Genomic DNA, 7,209 nt, shown 5'->3' on the forward strand with positions numbered 1-7,209 from the left:
GAATTTAATTCTCTATCCCAAACCGTTTAGATGTATTTTTTTACGTTTCCGGTTCACAAAATAAATATTTTGTCGCGAAAGACATTTATAGGGGAAATGCTAACATCTTAAACGTAATTTTGAATATATTTATATTATTGAACTCAGAACATAATTCTCTATCTAAAACCGTTTAGATGTATTTTTTTACGTTTCCGGTTCACAAAAATAATATTTTGTCGCTAAAGACATTTATAGGGGAAATGCTAACATCTTTAACGTATTTTTGAATATATTTATATCATTGAACTGAGAATATTATTCTCTATCCAAAACCGCTTAGATGTAATTTTTAAGGTTTCCGGTTCACAAAATAAATTTTTTGTCGCGAAAGACTTTTAACGGGGAAAGGCTAACATCTTAAACATAATTTTGAATATAATTATATCATTGAACTCAGAATTTAATTCTCTATCGAACAGCTTAGATGTATTTTTTTACTTTTCCGGTTCACATAATAATTTTTTTGTCGCGAAAGACATTTATAGGGGAAAGTCTAACATCTTAAACGTAATTTTGTTTATATCATTGAATTCAGAATTTAATTCTCTATCCAAAACCGCTTAGATGTATTTTTTTACGTTTCCAGTTCACTAAATAAATTATTTGTCGCGAAAGACATTTATAAGGTAAAGGCTAACATCTTAAACGTAATTTTGAATATATTTATATCATTGAACTCAGAACATAATTCTCTATCTAAAACCGTTTAGAGGTATTTTTTTACGTTTCCGGTTCACAAAAATAATATTTTGTCGCTAAAGACATTTATAGGGGAAATGCTAACATCTTAAACATAATTTTGAATATAATTATATCATTGAACTTAGAATTTAATTCTCTATCCAAAACCGTTTAGATGTATTTTTTTACGTTTCCGGTTCACAAAATAAATATTTTGTCGCGAAAGACATTTATAGGGGAAATGCTAACATCTTAAACGTAATTTTGAATATATTTATATCATTGAACTCAGAATATAATTCTCTATCCAAAACCGCTTAGATGTAATTTTTAAGGTTTCCGGTTCACAAAATAAATATTTTGTCGCGAAAGACTTTTAACGGGGAAATGCTAACATCGTAAACATAATTTTGTATATAATTATATCATTGAACTCAGAATTTAATTCTCTATCGAAAACAGCTTAGATGTATTTTTTTACGTTTCCGGTTCAAATAATAATTTTTTTGTCGCGAAAGACTATTATAGGGGAAAGTCTAACATCTTAAACGTAATTTTGAATATATTTATATCATTGAACTCAGAATTTAATTCTCTATCCAAAACCGCTTAGATGTAATTTTTAATTTTCCGGTTCACAAAATAAATATTTTGTCGCGAAATACATTTATAGGGGAAATGCTAACATCTTAAACGTAATTTTGAATATATTTATATCATTAAACTCAGAACATAATTCTCTATCTAAAACCGTTTAGATGTATTTTTTTACGTTTCCGGTTCACAAAAATAATATTTTGTCGCTAAAGACATTTATAAGGGAAATGCTAACATCTTAAACGTAATTTTGAATATATTTATATCATTGAACTCAGAACATAATTCTCTATCTAAAACCATTTAGATGTATTTTTTTACGTTTCCGGTTCACAAAAATAATATTTTGTCGCTAAAGACATTTATAGGGGAAATGCTAACATCTTAAACATAATTTTGAATATAATTATATCATTGAACTCAGAATTTAATTCTCTATCGAAAACAGCTTAGATGTATTTTTTTACGTTTCCGGTTCAAATAATAATTTTTTTGTCGCGAAAGACTATTATAGGGGAAAGGCTAACATCTTAAACGTAATTTTGAATATATTTATATCATTGAACTCAGAATTTATATCTCTATCCAAAACCGCTTAGATGTATTTTTTTACGTTTCCGGTTCACAAAATAAATTATTTGTCGCGAAAGACATTTATAAGGTAAAGGCTAACATCTTAAATGTAATTTTGAATATATTTATATCATTGAACTCAGAATTAAATTCTCTATCCAAAACCATTTAGATGTATTTTTTTACGTTTCCGGTTCACAAAATAAATATTTTGTCGCGAAATACATTTATAGGGGAAATGCTAACATGTTAAACGTAATTTTGAATATATTTATATTATTGAACTCAGAACATAATTCTCTATCTAAAACCGTTTAGATGTATTTTTTTACGTTTCCGGTTCACAAAAATAATATTTTGTCGCTAAAGACATTTATAGGGGAAATGCTAACATCTTAAACGTAATTTTGAATATATTTATATCATTGAACTCAGAACATAATTCTCTATCTAAAACCGTTTAGATGTATTTTTTTACGTTTCCGGTTCACAAAAATAATATTTTGTCGCTAAAGACATTTATAGGGGAAATGCTAACATCTTAAACATAATTTTGAATATAATTATATCATTGAACTCAGAATTTAATTCTCTATCCAAAACCGTTTAGATGTATTTTTTTACGTTTCCGGTTCACAAAATAAATATTTTATCGCGAAAGACATTTATAGGGGAAATGCTAACATCTTAAACGTAATTTTGAATATATTTATATCATTGAACTCAGAATATAATTCTCTATCGAAAACAGCTTAAATGTATTTTTTTACGTTTCCGGTTCAAATAATAATTTTTTTGTCGCGAAAGACTATTATAGGGGAAAGTCTAACATCTTAAACGTAATCTTGAATATATTTATATCATTGAACTAAGAATTTAATTCTCTATCCCAAACCGTTTAGATGTATTTTTTTACGTTTACGGTTCACAAAATAAATATTTTGTCAAAGACATTTATAGGGGAAATACTAACATCTTAAACGTAATTTTGAATATATTTATATCATTGAACTGATAATATAATTCTCTATCCAAAACCGTTTAGATGTATTTTTTTACGTTTCCGGTTCACCAAATAAATAATTTGTCGCAAAATACATTTATAGGGGAAAGGCTAACATCTTAAACGTAATTTTGAATATTTATATCATTGAACTCAGAATGTAATTCTCTATCCAAAACCGTTTAGATGTATTTCTTTACGTTTCCGGTTCACAAAATAAATATTTTGTCGCGAAAGACATTTATAGGGGAAATGCTAACATCTTAAACGTAATTTTGAATATATTTATATTATTGAACTCAGAACATAATTCTCTATCTAAAACCGTTTAGATGTATTTTTTTACGTTTCCGGTTCACAAAAATAATATTTTGTCGCTAAAGACATTTATAGGGGAAATGCTAACATCTTAAACGTAATTTTGAATATATTTATATCATTGAACTCAGAACATAATTCTCTATCTAAAACCGTTTAGATGTATTTTTTTACGTTTCCGGTTCACAAAAATAATATTTTGTCGCTAAAGACATTTATAGGGGAAATGCTAACATCTTAAACATAATTTTGAATATAATTATATCATTGAACTCAGAATTTAATTCTCTATCCAAAACCGTTTAGATGTATTTTTTTACGTTTCCGGTTCACAAAATAAATATTTTATCGCGAAAGACATTTATAGGGGAAATGCTAACATCTTAAACGTAATTTTGAATATATTTATATCATTGAACTCAGAATATAATTCTCTATCCAAACCGCTTAGATGTAATTTTTAAGGTTTCCGGTTCACAAAATAAATTTCGCGAGAGACTTTTAACGGGGAAATGCTAACATCTTAAACATAATTTTGAATATAATTATATCATTGAACTCAGAATTTAATTCTCTATCGAAAACAGCTTAGATGTATTTTTTTACGTTTCCGGTTCAAATAATAATTTTTTTGTCGCGAAAGACTATTATAGGGGAAAGTCTAACATCTTAAACGTAATCTTGAATATATTTATATCATTGAACTCAGAATTTAATTCTCTATCCCAAACCGTTTAGATGTATTTTTTTACGTTTACGGTTCACAAAATAAATATTTTGTCAAAGACATTTATAGGGGAAATACTAACATCTTAAACGTAATTTTGAATATATTTATATCATTGAACTGATAATATAATTCTCTATCCAAAACCGTTTAGATGTATTTTTTTACGTTTCCGGTTCACCAAATAAATAATTTGTCGCAAAATACATTTATAGGGGAAAGGCTAACATCTTAAACGTAATTTTGAATATTTATATCATTGAACTCAGAATGTAATTCTCTATCCAAAACCGTTTAGATGTATTTCTTTACGTTTCCGGTTCACAAAATAAATATTTTGTCGCGAAAGACATTTATAGGGGAAATGCTAACATCTTAAACGTAATTTTGAATATATTTATATTATTGAACTCAGAACATAATTCTCTATCTAAAACCGTTTAGATGTATTTTTTTACGTTTCCGGTTCACAAAAATAATATTTTGTCGCTAAAGACATTTATAGGGGAAATGCTAACATCTTAAACGTAATTTTGAATATATTTATATCATTGAACTCAGAACATAATTCTCTATCTAAAACCGTTTAGATGTATTTTTTTACGTTTCCGGTTCACAAAAATAATATTTTGTCGCTAAAGACATTTATAGGGGAAATGCTAACATCTTAAACATAATTTTGAATATAATTATATCATTGAACTCAGAATTTAATTCTCTATCCAAAACCGTTTAGATGTATTTTTTTACGTTTCCGGTTCACAAAATAAATATTTTATCGCGAAAGACATTTATAGGGGAAATGCTAACATCTTAAACGTAATTTTGAATATATTTATATCATTGAACTCAGAATATAATTCTCTATCCAAACCGCTTAGATGTAATTTTTAAGGTTTCCGGTTCACAAAATAAATTTCGCGAGAGACTTTTAACGGGGAAATGCTAACATCTTAAACATAATTTTGAATATAATTATATCATTGAACTCAGAATTTAATTCTCTATCGAAAACAGCTTAGATGTATTTTTTTACGTTTCCGGTTCAAATAATAATTTTTTTGTCGCGAAAGACTATTATAGGGGAAAGTCTAACATCTTAAACGTAATCTTGAATATATTTATATCATTGAACTCAGAATTTAATTCTCTATCCCAAACCGTTTAGATGTATTTTTTTACGTTTACGGTTCACAAAATAAATATTTTGTCAAAGACATTTATAGGGGAAATACTAACATCTTAAACGTAATTTTGAATATATTTATATCATTGAACTGATAATATAATTCTCTATCCAAAACCGTTTAGATGTATTTTTTTACGTTTCCGGTTCACCAAATAAATAATTTGTCGCAAAATACATTTATAGGGGAAAGGCTAACATCTTAAACGTAATTTTGAATATTTATATCATTGAACTCAGAATGTAATTCTCTATCCAAAACCGTTTAGATGTATTTCTTTACGTTTCCGGTTCACAAAATAAATATTTTGTCGCGAAAGACATTTATAGGGGAAATGCTAACATCTTAAACGTAATTTTGAATATATTTATATTATTGAACTCAGAACATAATTCTCTATCTAAAACCGTTTAGATGTATTTTTTTACGTTTCCGGTTCACAAAAATAATATTTTGTCGCTAAAGACATTTATAGGGGAAATGCTAACATCTTAAACGTAATTTTGAATATATTTATATCATTGAACTCAGAACATAATTCTCTATCTAAAACCGTTTAGATGTATTTTTTTACGTTTCCGGTTCACAAAAATAATATTTTGTCGCTAAAGACATTTATAGGGGAAATGCTAACATCTTAAACATAATTTTGAATATAATTATATCATTGAACTCAGAATTTAATTCTCTATCCAAAACCGTTTAGATGTATTTTTTTACGTTTCCGGTTCACAAAATAAATATTTTATCGCGAAAGACATTTATAGGGGAAATGCTAACATCTTAAACGTAATTTTGAATATATTTATATCATTGAACTCAGAATATAATTCTCTATCCAAACCGCTTAGATGTAATTTTTAAGGTTTCCGGTTCACAAAATAAATTTCGCGAGAGACTTTTAACGGGGAAATGCTAACATCTTAAACATAATTTTGAATATAATTATATCATTGAACTCAGAATTTAATTCTCTATCGAAAACAGCTTAGATGTATTTTTTTACGTTTCCGGTTCAAATAATAATTTTTTTGTCGCGAAAGACTATTATAGGGGAAAGTCTAACATCTTAAACGTAATCTTGAATATATTTATATCATTGAACTCAGAATTTAATTCTCTATCCCAAACCGTTTAGATGTATTTTTTTACGTTTACGGTTCACAAAATAAATATTTTGTCAAAGACATTTATAGGGGAAATACTAACATCTTAAACGTAATTTTGAATATATTTATATCATTGAACTGATAATATAATTCTCTATCCAAAACCGTTTAGATGTATTTTTTTACGTTTCCGGTTCACCAAATAAATAATTTGTCGCAAAATACATTTATAGGGGAAAGGCTAACATCTTAAACGTAATTTTGAATATTTATATCATTGAACTCAGAATGTAATTCTCTATCCAAAACCGTTTAGATGTATTTCTTTACGTTTCCGGTTCACAAAATAAATATTTTGTCGCGAAAGACATTTATAGGGGAAATGCTAACATCTTAAACGTAATTTTGAATATATTTATATTATTGAACTCAGAACATAATTCTCTATCTAAAACCGTTTAGATGTATTTTTTTACGTTTCCGGTTCACAAAAATAATATTTTGTCGCTAAAGACATTTATAGGGGAAATGCTAACATCTTAAACGTAATTTTGAATATATTTATATCATTGAACTCAGAACATAATTCTCTATCTAAAACCGTTTAGATGTATTTTTTTACGTTTCCGGTTCACAAAAATAATATTTTGTCGCTAAAGACATTTATAGGGAAAATGCTAACATCTTAAACATAATTTTGAATATAATTATATCATTGAACTCAGAATTTAATTCTCTATCCAAAACCGTTTAGATGTATTTTTTTACGTTTCCGGTTCACAAAATAAATATTTTGTCGCTAAAGACATTTATAGGGGAAATGCTAACATCTTAAACGTAATTTTGAATATATTTATATCATTGAACTCAGAACATAATTCTCTATCTAAAACCGTTTAGATGTATTTTTTTACGTTTCCGGTTCACAAAATATAATATTTTGTCGCTAAAGACATTTATAGGGGAAATGCT

Source organism: Gordionus sp. m RMFG-2023, chromosome 1, assembly GCF_954871325.1.
Source record: "Gordionus sp. m RMFG-2023 chromosome 1, tfGorSpeb1-WG-v2, whole genome shotgun sequence".
Classification (NCBI taxonomy): domain Eukaryota; kingdom Metazoa; phylum Nematomorpha; class Gordioida; order Chordodea; family Parachordodidae; genus Gordionus; species Gordionus sp. m RMFG-2023.